Below are 18607 nucleotides of genomic sequence, written 5' to 3' on the forward strand. Positions count from 1 at the left end.
TTCTTTCTCTCCACATACGCCCTCAGCTGCTATTTTGGCTCTCAAGAACGAGGAGAAAACAGAGCTGCAGATTCTCCAAATTCTTCCCAAGCAGTCCATTTGCCTTGGCTTTTCAAAGTGGATTTAGCCAAGTTTTGGCAAGGAGGTAGGAGCTAGGAATTAAGAATAATGTTGAAATGCACAGCAAGTATGGAAAGCGAGGTTGGCTAAGGAATGGACCAGGACCAGGTGGACAGACTGAGGAGTTTAGCTCAGGAAACCAACAGAGTAATGGGCTGCAGCAAGATGGCTGGACATAAAATATTTTAAGAATCAGGTGAGAAGCAAAGAGAAGCCAGATTCACAGCGGGAAAATGAAGACACTGGATTAGGCGACACAGCCCACACTTGGCAATGAAGGTGTGTTAATCATCTTTTTCAAGGAGAGACCAACCTCAAAAAGAGGTTCTCCATAACCTCCAGTTTACAGTGGAAACCCATAGACACTTGAGCAGACTGTGAGGGTGAGTGAAAGAAGAAGAGGAACATGGCATTTCACAGCTTTCTCCTTTTAAACGATCTGCTCCAGGAAACTAGACTTGAAGGTAATCTTCATTTTGTATTCAGCCTCAGGAATTCATTCTCTTTTGAGTTACATTATAATGAGAAGTTACCCTTGTTTATAATTTTTTTCCTTATTTTAATTTCCTCCTCACATTTCCTTTTTGAATTCTTTTAAAAGATGGTTTACTCATTTCTCCCATGAACAGGAGAGACAGAGAGAGAGAGACAGACAGACAGACAGAGAGAAAGCACCCCCAAGAGGTCTTGATGCCACAATCCACCCTCAGACTCTGCCAGCCCCAGATCATGGGCACTCAGCGAGGTCTTCAGACGCAAACCTGGAACCTTTCCGTGTGATGTGTTTTAATGCTGTACCAACATTTGACCCTCACTTTTCCTTTTTTAAAGCTTAATTTTTATTTATCAAAGCTAGGCATGCACAGAATTTAGAGTCAATAGTTCTATAGGACTTCTTTTTTCAAAACTTTATTTATTTACTTACTTATTTTAATTTGACCAGAGAGGAACAGAGAGAGAGAGGGAAAGTGAGAAAGCAAGTTGCCAGGTCCAGGACTCGAACTGTGGTTGCCCATGTGGGAGTACGGCACTCTTCACCACCACGCCACCTGCTGGCCCCTCTACAGGACTTCTTACAAAGAAACACAGTTTTCTACGTACCCTCCTTTGATTCTTCGTTTCAAAGAGGCAATCATTTTCAATGATTTTAGCTTTTATCTACCTGCAGATCTTTAAGTAACATGTTTCTATCTCTGTGTCTTGTTTGTTCTTCAGTTTTACCAAATCTTTAAGTAACGTGTTTTTATCTCTGTGTCTTGTTTGTTCTTCAGTTTTAGGCATTATTCATTGAGTTCTCATTGAAAACATGAGGATTTACTTTTTCCCTTGCCCAATTCCCACCCTAAATACATGCATATTTCCCCTTCTCCTGTCTTCCCAACTGTGTTACATTACAATTTTGGCATAATTAATATTCAGGGTTAACACAGTTACGACCATTCATGTCTGAGTTATGAGGTGTACTAAGATAGTTTTCTATTTTCTGCACTATCTGTTTTCCTGAAGTGCAGTGGTGCCCTCCCTGCTTGCACCAGCACGACTGGTCAGCTTCTGTGTTCTACACAATTGGCCCTCCATACCCACGGGTCAACATGCGTGGATTCAACCAACTGCAGATCAACAATATTAAAAAAAGAAATAAAACAAACAAGAAATGGTGGAAATCCCACATAGCTGACCATGCAGTTCAAATCGTAGCCCAGTGGCTTCAAAAACAAACAAACAAACAAAAAACACACCAAGTATTTGCAAGTGCATGCCCAGAATCTTGAAAGAATGAAGAAATGGAGAATGGATTGTGGTGCGTTCACACCCATGGGGGAGGAGGTGCTTTCTCCTCCTCCCTCTTTGTCCTTCTCCCTCTGGCCAGTGCACATACCCTCTAACAGACAACAAACAACAACAAAAAACTGGTTGTATCTCTAACTGAACATGTACGGAGGTCTTGCTTTTTTGTTTTTGTCATTATTCCTTTAGCAATACCATGTAATGCTATTTATGTAGCATTTATATTGTATTAGATAAAAGTGACTAGAGATGATTTAAAGTGTACAGGAGGATATTGGGTAGGCTTTATGCATATACTGCACATTCTTTTTTTAAAAAGAATTATTTTAAAATTTTACTTATTCATTCTTTTTAATTTGACCAGAGAGAGACACAGAGAGAGGGAGAGAGTGAGAAAGCAAGCCACCAGGTCCAGGACTCGAACCATGGTCACCCTTGTAGGATTGTCCAGTGCCTTAACCACCACGCCACTCATTGCTCCCCTGTACCTTCTTAGAAAAGGGAGTTGAGCCACAGATTTTGTTATCTGTAGAGGGTCCCAGAACCATTCCCCTGTGTGGATATTTGAGGAATGAGTACTTTAAAATTACTCTCCTCCAAGTTCTTCCTCCAGTTGTGTAAGCCTCCACTCAATAGAAGCAAATTTGATGAGTTCTTTCACTCCAGTGGTATCTCTTCTAGAAGGTTGCTCTAACCCTCCTGGGGACTCCCTGGGCCTGCTGCACACCTGAGACCTGGTATCACTATCACCTTCCCCTACCCACCCTCTTGTGTTGTAGCATCTGTTTCTAGATTCTACATCTTCCTCTTTCTCGCTTTACTTCCTTAATTGGGAAGAGCATCTTCTGGGAAAAAAAAGTACATGAAAAGTCAATTTTTGAGAACTTATAAGTCTGAAATTATATCTTTATTTTAGTACTTTGACTGAGTTCTGAATTCCAGGTTGGACGTTTTCCTCAGGATTTTAAAAGTATTGATCCATTGTCTGCTAGCTTCCCACTTTTTCTCTTAAGAAGTCTAAAGTCATTCTGGGATCAGCAGATGGCATAATGGTTATGTCTCTGGACTCCCATGTAGGCAAGCATGGTTTGAGTCCCGGACCCAGTGGCTGAAACACACACCGAGTACGTGTGCATGAGTGCCCAAGATCCCGAAAGGAGAATGGAGTTGTAGTATGGCCATCCTCCCTGGGGGGTGATTTCTCGCTTTCTTTCTCTTTGTCTCTCTCTGTCTCTCTGATGAGTGCACATGCCCTATAGCAAAAATCTCTCTCTCAAAAAATAAACAAACCAAAAAACCCCAAAAACCAAAAAGAAGTCCAAAGTCATTCTGATTTTTGATCCTTTGGCTATCTCCTGTGTTTTCCCTCAAGGAACACATTTTTAGAATCTTTTCCCTGTATTTTGATCATTTACGATGATATTCTTTGCTGTTGATCTATTTTCTTTATAAATGATTTTAAACAGGTGTAGACATGAATGAAAATAGGCCTTGTACATTGTTCATCTCTAGTCAAGCTTATAAATAATATTTTTAAGAAACAAGTAAGTTGGCATTATATATTTAAATAATTCAAACTTTTCTCACACATTTCTCACAGTATTTATGAATACTTCATACATTTCAGTACAGTGTACACAGTGATCATTCTCTCATATTCTGCCTTGGGATAGTAAGGTATTGTAGAATCAAGAAAATTTTTCTTATGAGAAAAGATGGCTGCCGTTGTTTAAAACTTTGATGCTTCATTGGTCATCTTATAAAACTATCCTCAGGGACCAGAAGATGGCGTAATAGTTACATCGCTGGTTGCTGGACTCTCACAAGGCTGACAGTGGTTTTAGTCCCGGATCTGGTGGCTTCAAATTCATGTTGGGCGTGTGTGCATCCATGCTCAAAATGCTGAGAGGAGAATGGAGGAGAAGGGATTGTGGCATGACCATCCCCTCTGAGGGGTGATTTCTCGCTTTCTGTCTCTCTGTCTTCCTGGCAAGCTCACGGGCCCTACAGCAAAAATTTCTCTAGGAACAACAATTAAAAATTCCTCAAAGAGGAGAGACTTAGTTCCCGACACTGTGCGGTTTGATGTCTAATGTCCAGTAACATGCTCCAAGACAATGACTGTGCTTAAAGTGCTAAGAGAGAACGCGCTAAAAGAGACCATTCTTCTGTCTTTTTATAACAATTCCTACAAGGTCTCAATTGTTTTTCCTCAACTTATTTTGTTCTGAGTTTCTTTCTTTCTTTCATGACTGTGTGTGTGAGAGAGAAATGAATATCTTAAACAGGGTCTCATATCACAATCCCCTCCACCCCCAACCTTCCCAACTAACCAGGACCATGAGTGTGTGTGCCCAGTGTATGCAAGTCAACTGGGGAACCCAATTCCAGTCCTCCATATGGACATGGATCCAACATCTACTGAGCGGACACTGAGCCAGCACTTTTTTTTTTTTTTTTTTGACAGGTTTTCCCTATAGGTGCGTGCGCTCGCCAGACAGAGAGAGACATACAGATAGAAAGCGAGAAATCACCCCCCAGGGGGGATGGCCACGCCGCAATCCCTTCTCCTCCATTCTCCTCTCGGGATCTCGGGCACGCACGCACACGCGCCCGGCGTGTTTTAAGCCACCAGGTCCGGGACGCGAACCGTGGTCAACCACGTGGGAGTCCAGCGACATAGCCATTACACCAACTGCTGGTTCCCTGAGCCAGCATTTTTGCCCATCTTCTCTTCTCTTTTCTTTTTCTCTCTTTCTTTCTCTCTCTCTCTCTCTCTCTGTCTCTTTCTTCTTTCTTTCTTTCTTTTTTTTTTTTTTTAAAGTTTTTTTGCCGTAGAGTGTGTACAGTTGCCAGAGAGAGAAAGTGAGAGGGAAATTGAGAAGTCACCCCCCAGGGGGATGACCACACCACAATCCCTTCTCCTCCATTCTCCTCCTGGGATTTTGGGCATGCACACACATACGCCCAGTGTGATTTTCAAATCTCTGAGTCTAGTCTTCAACCGTGGATTGACCAGGCAGGAGTCCAGTGCTATACCACCTACTGGCCCCTTTTTGCTCATCTTTTTTTTTTTAAAAAAAAGAATTATTTTATTTAACTTTATTTATTTATTTAAATTTGACCAGAGAGGGAGAGGGAGGGAGGGAGGGAGGGAGGGGGAGAGAGAGAGAGAAAGAGAGAGAGAGAGAGAGAGAGAGAGAGAGAAGGTGAGAAAGCAAGCCATCAGGTCCAGGACTCAAACCATGGTCAGTCATGTGGGAGTCCAGAGAAGTCCCTCAACCACGATGCCACCTGCTGGCCTCAACCCTTTTACTCATCTTTTAACAGGACAGTGCAGAGGGGCTTTAGGATAAGACATCCTTAGATTTGTACTCTGGCTCTCACTAGTTGAAGGATTTGGGAAAAGAGCTGACTTTTGCTTTGTTGCGGTTAGCACCTGCCCATCTGGTTACTGTGAAATATAAAGGCATGGAAGTCGGGACTGTGGTCAGTAATGGCCATGTGAGCTACTGCCGTCCCACCTCATTCTCTCTCAGTGGGAACAGTGGCACTTTTCAAATGTGAGGCAGTGATCTAGACGATCCGGGACAATGCAAATGACTAACCAAAAATGTCAGGTCAGTCTAGCCTTATTTTTCCCCCCAACATTTCATTTTCCTTTGTCCCTGTACTTATTCTTCCAACATTTCTAAAGGAGGTTTTCTCATATTTTTGTATAACGGTTTCTATAAAATGAAAACTTTGGTTTATAGTTAAGTTTTTCAATCATGTTTTTTCTCCCTACACACTTTGACAAAAGTTCATTTTGCTGTTAAAAGAGTCCTCTGCAGAGTCAGATGGTGGGGTGGCAATAATGCACCTGGACTTGCATGGACAAGTTCCAGGTTCATGTCCTGGAGCCTTCCTGAACATGCTAGGCACAGGCATGCTGTGATCTGAGCTAGCTGGAGCTGGGGGTGGATTGTGGCATTTAGACCCTGTTGGGGGTGACTGTTTCTCTCTCGTTCTTTCATTGAATAAGTACATAAATTAACTTAAAAATATAGTCTCTTGCAAAAGGACACAGCATGATTTCTGTGAAACTATTTATTTTTCAAAGAATTATTTATCTAATTTTACTCATTATCATCATCATTCTTTAATTTGACTGGAGAGACAGAGAGAAAGAGAGGGAAAGTGAGGAAGCAAGCTGCCTAGTCTGGGATGTGAACTGTGGTTGGCCATGTGGGAGTCCAGCATCTCAACTACTATGCCACTTGCAAGCCCCTCTGTGAAACTATTTTTGGAAAAAGTACTCCTTGATCCCTCATAATTTTCTTATCCTAAACCATCTTAGGCTCAGTGGTGAAGGGTCTGCTAAGACCTTAACTCACTCAACCTAATGAGTTACCAAAGCAGTTTCCTAGGTGTTTTGAAAACTGACACCATGAAGCAATGTAAGTGGAGATATGCTCAGAATAACAGCCTATTTATTTGAATTACATCCTTAGTGTCTGTAAGACATCCTGCCCAAGCTTTATTCTGTCAACTCTTATACGCCTTGCCTCCCAAGGAGACCACTCATAAGCTTTTCACAGGCTGAGGTCTTATCTTGTCCTCTTTGACTATCCTGCTGAGTCTATCTAGGGCCACATTTCTAGAAAATTCTATATACATTTTTTAATTGAATAATTAATTGGTTACCACTCACAGATTTCCCTTTGCCTTCCCAATCACTGGCACAATTCCAGATCAGGCTGAAAGTCAGATTTTCACAAGAAAAATCTCTACTTATAAGAAGATGCTAGATTAGTTTCTCCCACCACCATAGTGGTTCCTTCCAATGATTTGAGAACAACTTGAGGGCCATCCCTGTTGCCTAGTGGTTAAGAGAACCAAATCTCAACCAGTCAAGCACCATTCAAATCTGGGTCCCAGGACTTGAAAAACACAGCAGGCACAGGTGCATGCATGCTCCAACTCTTGACAGGATGGAGAGGAGTTTGAGATGTGACCATACCTCACTTGGGGGAGTTGCTGTTCTCCCTCTCTTTGTTTCTCTCAGGCAAGCATGTATGCCCTATAGCAAGTAGAGAGAGCAAGAGGGGCCAGCAGATAGAATAATAGTTAAGGTGCTGGACTTCCACATGGATGACCATGGTTCTAGTTCTAGACCTGGCAGCTTGAAGATCACTGCACACATGTGTACATGCATGGCCAAGATCCCAGGAGGAGAAGGGATTGTGGTGTGGCCATCTGCCCTGGGAAGTGATTTCTCATTTTCCTTCTTGCTGTCTCTTATTTTTTTCTGGTGAGCACACACACTCTATGGGGGGGGGGGGAGAAACTAAAAAATGGAGAAAAGGAGAAAGAAAAGAAAGGAAAGAAAGAGAAAGAAAAAAAGAAAGTGTGAGAGAACTTGCTTCCTCTAATGTAAGGGAGGCTCCTTTTTCTTTAGGATTTCAAAATTTTTAAAACTCCACACTGTCCAAAAGATTTTGTAAATGCCTCACAGCAAGTTCATAAATCAAGTAAAGGAGAATGCTACTTTGATGACATTTTCATGTTAATAAAAGATGCAGAAATAATTGGAGCGAGAGTTTCTCCTCTGATTCTGTAAAGGAGACCCAGATCCAAAGAATTCTGAAAATCATGAGCCAAAGGTTAAATAGGAAACCGATTTGAAGTGACAGGAAATTGAAGACTTTCAAACACTGTCTCACTGCAAGGCCGGGCAACCAGCTTCTATGTGAATTCACTACAAGAAATAAAGTCAGAGGGAGCCAGAGGTGGGCAGTGGTATCACAATCTTATCCTCATTAGGAAGGTCCTGGGTGTGTATCCAGAGGCTTCCCTGAGCATGTGTATGCCCATGACCTGAGGCTGGCTGAGGCTGGGGGTGGATTGTGGCACCAAGACCCTGTTGGGGCCACCTGTCTGTCTCTTACTCAAAGAAAGACAGAAAGAAAGTTTTTAAAAAGTCACATGGATTAATTTTCTATAAATCTACTAAAATTCAAAATGCTTGTTACCATGAAACCAAACTGTCCTAGATTATGAAACTGTCTTTACCATGTTTATATCAATGACTTTCCTTCCTTTAGGGAATCACCAAAGATTGGGGAAAGCCGTTTTATGATTCACTATTACTAAAAGGGTAATGGGATGCATAGGGGAAGCCAAGAGCCTTGGTTTTTATTCATTCACTCAGTGACTGGCTCATCGAATACGCCTGTTTCGTTCATTCATCCCGTCAGCCCCACTGAGTGCTAAGCACCTACACAGTTGAGGCGATTGAAAACGCTTCCTGCCCAGCTGTCATGTGAGGGGGCTGGAAGCAGGCCCTGCTCAGTCTAGCCAGGGAGTCGTTTCACTGAGAAACACATTCAGGTTGCCAAGGTGTCTGCCTTCATGTTTTTTTGTTTACTCCCCTATTTCTGGAGCCAGCTTGTTACCCGGTAGCAAACAAAAGTCACCATTTTTGTTTCCTCCTTCTTGTTCTTTTTAAAAAATATGTAATTATATTTATTTATTTTACATTCAATCACTGCATATGCTATAATGGCACCATCTTCCTTGAACTGCAAAGAAGTGTCACGAGTCTGATTTTTGACAGTGTCATCAGAATAGGAGACATCAGAATTAAACAAGTAAAGGGACACAGAATTTTCCACAAAACTGGAAAAAGCATAGCAGAGTTCCTGGTCAGCCAGATGACTCCCCTCACAGCTCTAATTGTGTCCTACCACAGAGGAAAGTGGCAGGTACTTCAGCCTGACTTTGGAAAGGACCTCAATGCAGTTCTCAAACTACAAGTCACTGAGCTCTGGAGAAAGCCTGAATGTCACAGGGAAGACCCACTGCATGCCACATGTGCCCTGGCCCATCCCTCTTCTATGCTGTGACTCTACCATGTCTGCTGCCTTGGGCGTCCTTCCCGATACCCTGCTTCCATTCCTCAAATCCCATCTCCTTCAAGAGGTCTTCCCACAAGCCAGAGGTATTCTCTCCTGAGCTATGTACTTCTTAAACCCAAAGCGGAACACAGGAGGGTTAGAGAAACCACCACGTACGAGTTACCTCGCCATCCCACCTGCCCTTTCCACTTGGTCTTTCACTCCTCAGAACCATCCCCAGCCGGCCTTGTACAGACACTTCTCCTCTGAGTGGGCATTTCTGAAGGTAAGAGGCTGGAACGCGTAACTTGTAGTGGAGAACGCATGCCTCTGGGCACTCTGGGCAGATTTCTTAACCTGAGTCAGCTTTCCTATTTCCGATACATAATTCATTCGTCCCTCGGCTTCATCCACTAACTGAAGAAAGCTGGATGTGCACATGGTTTGAGCGGTGTTCAGTACTGGCTCCTGGAGCCAATGGATGGATGAGACGCAGACTCATCCTCAGAGCACCAGGATCTCCCTCGAGGAGTAGAGGTCAGCCACAGGGACCAGGCCAGCCCTCCAGAACCCCAGCCACAGGGAACTGCTAATGCAGCAGAAGAGAGCGCAGTGGAAACTGAGGCCACCAGGAAGCAGGGTGTACCTTGCAGATTGACTCTCAGTGCTGACTTGTGGTGGGGCCAAGGAGGGATGGAACCATAAAACCAGAGTCCAAATGCAAAGTGGGACCAGGACAAATCCCTATTCTCTTCCCCTGCCAGGAAGCAGGAACTGCCACCCTGGCCCCTACTAGGCACCTCTGCTGCTGAAGAAGCTCTCTCTGTTCCTGGGCCCCCATGATGCCCTTTGCTCTTCTTTAGGCCATGGAAGACACAGAGGTCAAAGAGCTGCTTCTAGGAGTCCCTGAAGGGCCACATCCTGGCACTGAGAAGAGGGGGATACCCCACTGACCCAGGCAGGGGTTTCATGGGCGTTGTGTCCCTCCATTATGGAAATGTGCTGCTCCCCTGATAGCCAGCTTACAGAGAGCTCACATAACTCAGTAATAAGACATGCCACTTAGAACACCGGGGAGCAGACATTTTCTCAAAGAATGTGTGTGAATGGCAACCAGCACATGTGGACATGTTCAATACCAGCAGTCATTAGGGAAATGCAAGGGAACATCAGTGAGGTACCACTTCCCACCCAGTAGGATGGCTGCAACCCAAACCAGATACTAACAACGATGAGGACATGGAGACACGAACTCTTGCACATGGCTGGTAAGGACGTAAAATGGTGCAGTAGTTCAAAACTCTGTGGTAGTTTCTTAAAAAGTTAAGCACATTATTAGCTGTACGAGACAGACATTCCACTAATAGGCATCTCAAGAGACGTAAAAACAAATGTCCACACAAAGATTTGCGCACAAATGTCATAGAGGCATTACTCATAATAGGCACAAATGGAAGTAATTCAAATGTCCATCAACTGATGAGTGGCTAAATAAACTATGGCATATCCATACATGGAATACTGCTCAGCTATCAAAAGGACGGAGGTACTAAAACATACTCCAGTGTGGGTAGACCTCAAAGACATAACGTTAAGTGAAAGACCCAGACACAGAGCCATGTATCGTAATTCCATTTATACGGAATATCCAGAAAAAGCTAATCTGTAGAGACAGAAAGTAGATTAAGAGTTTAGGAAAAGGACGTGACTGTAAACGGGCACAAAGTTCCTCTTCCAAGTGATAGAAATGATTTAAAACAAGATTGTAGGGGCCAGCAGGTGGCATGGTGGTTGAGGCGCTGGACTCCCACATGGCTGACTGCAGTACGAGTCCTGGACCTGGTGACTTGCTTTCTCTCTCTTGCTCTATCTCTGGTGAGCACACGTGCCCTGTAGCAAATTAAAATATAATAATAACTACAATTAAGTAAATAGTTCTTTAAAAAAACCCACAGGACTGTGGTGGTAGGTGTACTACACTGTGAATACACTAACAGCCATCAAATTGTGCACTTACTGGGGGAATATTATGGTCTGGAAAGTTGTACATCAAGAAAAGCTTTACAAGACAAAAAGCACTGTTCCTCTTTGTTGAAAACCAGTTAACTCTGAGTAACTTTGCTGCCCTCATGTCCCGGCAGGGTCACAGGTGGCAGTCACACCTAACCAGAGACTTCTGAATGGCCACCCCGCTGCTCCTGGTGCGAGTTGTGGGGCCGTGGTAGGGGTGAGAACAGAGCAACAGTTCCTCACTGCCCTTCTCCCACCCATGCATCAGAATCATGGGGGAGAAGCGAGGCTTCCTAAATACACATTCCTGGGCCCCCCCATAACAAGGACGATTCAGTAGTTCTGGCAGTTCCTAGGAGTCTCCATTTTGAGGAAGCTCTCTCCAGAGAAAAACCCACACACTGAGAAACTTCCATGGAAGTGCGCAGGAGTGTTGTGGGCATATGGGGGACCGAGGCTGGCAAGAACTGTGGGTCCTCAGCTGAGCTCTGGGAAGAGGGAGGCATCTACATTTAGGCTAGAAACTACGTCTCCAAGGATGAGGATGAAAGGAGTTATTCAGAAGAGTGAAGGCATTCTGGAGCCGGTGCTTAGCACGTAGAGACGTGGAGGCATGAATGGCCAGAACGTTTTACTGTGCCCTCACCACATGCCAGTGGCGATCTAACAAAGCATGAGAACCAGAGGCTGATGCGCAGTTAGACAGCGAGGCAGACAGAGCTGGCTAGGGACTTGGGAATTCACTGAGAAGGTGAGAGTGGACTGAACATGGGATGTTTAGATTAGGCGGGATTTGAGAAAGGATCACGTGGAAGAAGTTTGGAGGGGAAGGGATAAGCTGAGACGTCTTAGACGTCTTTGTCAGGGTAGGGTAGTGCCAATTAAATGAGAGGCAGGGAGTGGAGGTGGCCAATGCAAACGCGTTCGGTATCAGTGACGAGCTCAAAATGTCTACGGTGATATTTAATATGATGAAAGGTGACAGCTGCAAGTAGGGGCTGAAGCTTAGATTTCTGGAATGGAGTGACAAGTTCTACCTACCTAATAAAAACACCTGCCTTAGGATTCTTGAGAAGGTTAAGGAAGATGATGAAGTGAACTTGGTGAACTATAAAGAGATGCCTAAGTATCTGTGGCCTATCAGGGGCTGGCCAGGGACTGGTGCGGGGTCATTGGGCCATGCAGGGGTGGAGTGGGGTGAAGAGTGGGGAGGGGGTGGGCAAGCAAATGAGGTTTCTTCTGTGTTTGCAGACGCTCTCCATCACTCACATTGCCGCCTGGGCTCCACCTCCTGTTGGGTCAGCAGAGTACTGGAATCTTAGGCGCACATGGACCTTATGTGGTGTGAGTGTTTCGTGGTATACTGCAACGTGGTAGTGGTGGAAAAGGGGTGCATGTGGATGTGGTGTGCTTGGGTCACCCCGAGACCAACCCCCTGTGGAGTGATTGTCTTCCACAAGGCTAGTCCCTGGTGCAGGGAAGGTGGGGGACCTCTACTATACAGGACTGCATATTGAAAAGGTAATAACCCTGCTACTTAGTTTCTTAGAAAAAGAAGCCATCTTAAGCCAGCTAGGTGGCACAGTGGTCAAGGCAGCTGGATCTCACATGGCCGAATGAGCTACCCAGACCTGGTAGCTTGAAAAGCATGCCAGGAGAGTGTATGTGTGTGTCCAAAATCCCTAGAGGAGAATGGAAGAGAAGGGATTGCCATGTGGCTACCCTCCCTGGGGGGGGGTGACTTCTCAATTTCTCTTTCTCTGTCTCTCCCATGAGAGCACATCCCCTATAGCAAATTAAACAAAACAAAACAAAAGAAGTCATGCTCCAGGTTTTCCTCAAGCGGAAAAAGGGTCTACTAAGGAGACAAACAAAATAGGACCAAATTCTCTAGCTGGGAAAGCTGGTATAATAAAATGATAAATATTCATGATTCCCCTTAAATGAGGTACCTAAAATAGGCAAATTCACAGAGACAGGAAGTGGAATGCAGCTCCACGGGGTGAGTGGAGGGGAGAAATGGGAGTTAGTGTTTAACGAGTATGAGGTTTCAGCTTGGGATCATTTGGAGAAGACCCACAGTGATGGCTGCAAAACATGAATATACCTAATGCCACTGAATCGCACGCTTCTCAACGGTGAAAAGGGTAAATGCTCTGTATATATGCTCTGTATATCTTCCCACAATAGAAACAACTGAAGAAATCATTTAGAATGCTCTGACCTTGGGGTGCTCCCCCACTTCCCAAGCACAAGTACTGTGTGATACAGCGGTTAGCACCGCACAGTGGAAGCTGGAGCCCATATGGCCAACGAGGGTTCCAGTCCTGGGGGCTTGAAAAACATGCCAGGCATCCTAGGATCCTGATGGATGGAAACCTGGAGGAAAAAGGGATGCGGTGTGACCAGACCCCTGTTGGGGGTTCTCTCTCCTTCTTCTCTCTTCTCTCTCTCATGCATATGTGCCCTCTGGCATTAAAAAAAAAAAATGACTGAATGAACTGCAAAAGCTCACAGTAGCTCTAGACATCTCCCAAGGCTAAAACACCAAATTTCTGGACTGGCTCGTTGTTACCAGAACAACCAAACCAAGTCACCAAGAAACACAACCTCCCTTATTGCCCCTTGATGTAAAAGCTACGGTTGCGCTCCGGCCCATCCTAAACCCTGGTGACCAAGGGGATGGAAATGCTCATGAATACGGTGCTGTGAAAGTCAGCTATGAAGTATCACATAGGTGTTTTTCCACACAGTTTTTTTTTCAGAGTGTGTGCACTTGTGTGATAGAGAGAAAGAGAGATAAAGAGAGAGAGAGAGAGAGAGAAGGGAAGCAGCCTCGACAGGGTTTTGTCATGCTACAATCCCACTTCCCCAGCCTTTATGCTCCCATAGCAAGTGTGTTTCCAGGTCAGCCCAGAGATCCAAACCCTCACTTGGCCATATGGCTTCCAGCACTGCAGTGCGGTACCCACAGACTGCCGCACCTCAGCAAGACCTCCATTTTTTAAAATAATTATTTATTTTTATTGTATTTGTTGTTATTATTATTATTAATTTGACCAGAGAGAGAAAGGGAAAGTGAGAAAGCAAGACATCAGGTCCAGGACTTGAAGGGCGGTTGGCCATGTGGGAATCCAGCACCTTAACCACTGCACCACCTGCCGGTCCTCTCCCCCCCTTTTTTTTTAATTTGACAAAGAATGTGTGCACTTGCTAGAAAAATGGAGGGGTGAGAAAATACCCCGCATGGGGAATGGTCACGCCACAGCCCTCTCTCCTCCTTTTGGGATTCTAGGCTCGCGCACACGCCCAGCATGTTTCTCAACCTGCCACGTCCGGGACTCCAGCTGCACAGAGAGTCATGCACTTAACCACCTTAACTGTCATGCCACAGGCTGGCTCTATTTATTTATTTTTTAAGTTTATCCCTCTATCTCTCCTATGAAAGAGGGAAAAGTGGAGGGACGGCACCCAGCTGTGTCCCAACACCACAACTTCCGCAGCACTTCAGCCAGCTCCAGAGCACCACCCAGGGAGGTCTCCAGAGGCAAACCCAGACCCTCCCACTGGGTGGGCTCTGCAGAGCGCAGCATGGCACTGCTATCCACTGTCTGCACTCCCACCCCCCCTCCTTCAGAAACGGAAAAATGGGTGTTAAGGATTTCAATTCAAATTATGATGAGAAGTCAGAATCCCAGATCTAGTTTGGGAGAACGAATAAGCTGGGTGTATGCTATCAATGTGTAAGTTGGAGGAGAATAGCTACTTTTTTTTTCCATGAAAGTACATGACACATTCACATTTACATAGAAGAACTCTTGCACATGTGCACTAAGACATACGGGGGAAAAGTCTTAAAAGCACTCTGTCATATCAAAACATGGGAACCAATCCAAATATCTGTCAACAAGAGATTGGCTAAATAAGGTATGGAATGTTTGCCCCGAAGTATTATATAGCTATCTGCAACACTTGTATAATTCTTAGAAACTTCAAGTTAAGTTTTAAGAAACTGATAAATCATTTTTTTAATAAACCAAAAGCAGCACGCCTAAATAATACATTGTTTAGGAATATATACATTTACCCTAATATCCTTTTACAATATAACCAGGGAATAATAGGAACTGGCAGGTGGCATGGTGGGTAAGGACGCTGGACTCCCAGATGGCAAACCACGGCTCGAGTCCTGGAACTGGTGGCTTGCTTTCTCACTCTGTCTCTCTCTTTCTCACTCTCTTTCTCACTCTGCCCCTCTCTGGTCAAATTTAAATCAATCAATAAAGTCAAATAAAATAATTCTTTAAAAAAAAAGGAATAATTAACACAAAATTCAGGATTAGGAGTGACACAGTACATGGCACAGATGAAGAGCACAAGAAAGATGCCGCAAAGTGGGTAACCATCCAGGGCCTATTACCCAGTCTTCTATTTGTTTTCATGAAGAGCTTTATTGAGACATAATTCACACACCACATAATCTGCCCATTTCCAGTGGCTGAGTCACTGGTTTTTAGTATATTCACAGAGAGGTGCAACTATCATGACCATCTTACAACATTTTCATTGACGGGACAAAACCTCGTCCCCTTTATCTCTCTCTCCTCTACCACCACCCCCAGCCCTAAGCAATGACTAATTTACTTTCTGTAGAGACACTTTCATGTTGGTATGAATGGAATCACGCAATATGTGGCCTTCCGTGACTGGCTTCTTTCACTGAGCATGACACTTCCAAAGGTCATCCCTGTTTTAGCAGGTATTAGTCCTGCACTCTGAGTCATGACCAAGTAATATCTCACCGTATGGATATACCGCCTTTTATGCACCCATTCATGAGATGATGGACGTTTGGTGCTTCAGTCTTTTGGCTATGATGATCAGTGCTGCAAGCAACATCTGTGCACAGGGTTTTATGTGAACATACATTTTAATTTCTCTCAGGGACCAGCAGTTGGTGTAATGGCTATGTCGCTGGACTCCCATGTAGTTGACTGTGGTTTGAGTCCCGGACCCAGTGGCTTAAACTCACACCAGGCACGTGTGCGTGCGTGCCCAAGATCCTGAGTGGAGAATGGAGGAGAAGGGATTGCAGCGTGGCTATCCCCTCTGGGAGGTGATTTCTCGCTTTCTGTCCCTCTGTCTCTCTTTGTCCTTCTAGCAAGCACACATGCCCTATAACAAAAGTTTCTAAAAAAAAAAAAATTCTCTTGGCTGTATACCTACAGAAGAATTGCTAGGTCATACCGTAACCATATGCTTATCTTGAAAAACTTCAAACTGCCTTGCAAAGAGAATGCACCATCTAACAGTCTCGCTAGCAAGGCACAAGGGCTTCAATTCCTCTATATCCTGCCTCAGCTTTGATCTTACCTTTGGACGACAGCACACCAGTGAGTGTGAAGCGGCACATCCCTGTGCTTGTGCTTTGCACTTCCCTGATGAATAACGGTACTGGGCATCTTTTCATGGGTTCTTGGCCGTTCGTACATGTTCTTTGGAGAAATATCTGCTCAGCTCCTTTGCCCATTTTTCAATTGGGTTACTTACCTTTTTATTATTGGTTGTAAGAGCTCTTTACACATTGTGGATACAAGTCCTTGATCAGATATGTGACTGTGATGTGTTTCCTCCCATTTCTGTGGGTCACCTTCTCACTACCTAGTCTTCAAGTCCTAGTGTCTAAATCTAGGGATGGGTTCACGGGTATTCATTTGTAGTGTTCACAGCTTATCTAGACTTAGCATATCATTTTTCGGTATAAAACACTACAAAATGAATGAACACAAAACAAAACCTCATGCATTAAGATGTCTGTTAAGAACTATTCAAAACAAGACATCATAATGCCCCCAAATAAGTTAATGCTGTTTTTAAGGTATTTAACCTAACTCCCAGGAACTATTTGAGGCACGTGGAGATTCTCACCTGTTAACCCTTTCTAAAAGTTCCTCTCCAAACAGAGTCAGCTGGAATAGAAATTACTGCCCGCTCTCACCTCTCTTTTCACATTACCCCTATCGCCCGAAGCTAAAAATGGGTTTTACATTTCTAAATACCCAGAAGAAGAAAATAATATTTTGTTATCAGTTAAATTTACATGAACTTCAAATTCCAATATCCATGAACAAGGTGGAAATACAGCCACCTAATTTCCCTTGCTTAGTGTCTTCCACTACGTTCAAGCTCTAGCAGCAGAACTGAGTTGTTGCTAAAGAGACTCGGCATGGCCTACAAAATCTCCATATTGACTGCCCAGCGCTCTACCCACAAAATTCCTAGGCTTGGCCCCACAGTAGAGTGACTAAGGGAACCAGATTCCACATGGCTGATGGTGGTTCAAGTCCCAGTCCTGAGGGTTTCAAAACCATACTGGACGTGCGTGTGCACCCCAAATCCCAACAGGATGGAGAAATGGAGGATAAGGGGATTGGGGCATGACCATGCCTTGTTGTGGTGTGCTGTCTCCCTATCTCTCTGTTGAGTACAAGCCCCTACTGACAAAAAATGAAAATTGTAAAACCCTAAATTGTGTCAACAAAATTAAATGATTTCCCATGCAACAGTGAAGGGTAAAAACCCAATTTTGAGTAGCAGACTACTTTGATAATGATCTGCATGATTTCTGAGTTTCCTTTTAACAAATATTCAGATGATGTCTTGGCTCTGTCTAACTTTAGTAAAGATTTTGAAGTATGGGGAATGGGACCAGCAGATGGCATAATGGTTACGTTGCTGGACTCTCACATGGTCGACTGTGGTTCAAGTCCTGGACCCGGGGGCTTAAAACTCACCCCAAGGGTATGTGGATGCATGTGGAAGATTCTGAGAGGAGAATGGAGGAGAGGGGATTGTGTGTGGCCATGGGGAGGAGATGATGTCTCACTTTCTGTCTCTCTTTCTCTCTGTCTCTCCGGAGAGCTCACATGCCCTATAGCAAAATTTCTCTCTAAAAAAAGAAAAAATATGAATTTCTGGAGAAGTAGTCTTCTCTTGAAAAATATATAGCATCTTCAAGAAGTCGCGCCCCAGCCACACTGTTGAACTGATTATTCTCACAAACGTTTTTTTGTATGTTCATTGCATGTCGTTTGCCAAATACCGTCTGTGCTGTAACCTCCAAAACCCTATCCAGGCCCTCAGGAGGCTTCCAATCCAATCAGACTCTAGTAACTACACGAACGCGTCCCCAAGATCCCCCTACCCTTGGAATGTTCCAGTAAGTGGGCTTAGATACTTTGCCAAGAATGTTTATAGACACATTTCTAGGTGGAAAGCAATCATCGAAGGCGACCAAGTCTGCAAACTGACAGTGGACGGCACGCCCCTGCCTACACCCCGGCCTCCCTCGGTGGCCTCCTCTCCATCGCGCTGCTCCGACCAGATCCTAGGTCAGGATCTGAAACGCAGGTGCCCGTGTTTACTCCCTGGAGAGACCACAAGAATTCCAGCACTGCTAACACCTGCAGCTGGGCTACCTAGCCCCGACAGCGCTGACCAGGCGGCTCCCTCCACCGATCGCCCCAGCCCCAGCAGCGCGGGCCGGGCGGGCCGGGGGGTGCCCTCCCCAGCCCGGGCCCTCCATGCCTCAGTTGCCTTTCCATTTTTCAGAAGTGAGTCATCGCCTCAAGTCAGGTTCTGCAGAGAAGCCAGTTCGGTTTCTTTCCAGCACTTTCTGATCAGGGCGGCTCGGGTCAGACCCAGCGCAATGACACCCACCCCTGCACCCCCGGGAGGTTCAGGGTCTATCGCGCCAGGCTCCCCTGAAGTTAGAGGGGCCAGGCGCGCAGCGGCGCGGGGGTGGGAGGCCT

The 18607-nt window shown here is 44.8% G+C and overlaps 1 protein-coding gene across 1 annotated transcript in view; it reads right to left on the reverse strand.

The window, feature by feature from the left end:
• CAP2 (cyclase associated actin cytoskeleton regulatory protein 2) overlaps positions 1 to 18607 on the reverse strand; it is a 123479-nt gene that overhangs the window by 104531 nt on the left and 341 nt on the right. The gene's annotated exons all lie outside the window — the stretch shown is intronic.

The sequence above is a fragment of the Tupaia chinensis genome, unplaced genomic scaffold (genome assembly GCF_000334495.1).
Source record: "Tupaia chinensis unplaced genomic scaffold, TupChi_1.0 Scaffold143936_1, whole genome shotgun sequence".
Taxonomy (NCBI): Eukaryota; Metazoa; Chordata; class Mammalia; order Scandentia; family Tupaiidae; genus Tupaia; species Tupaia belangeri.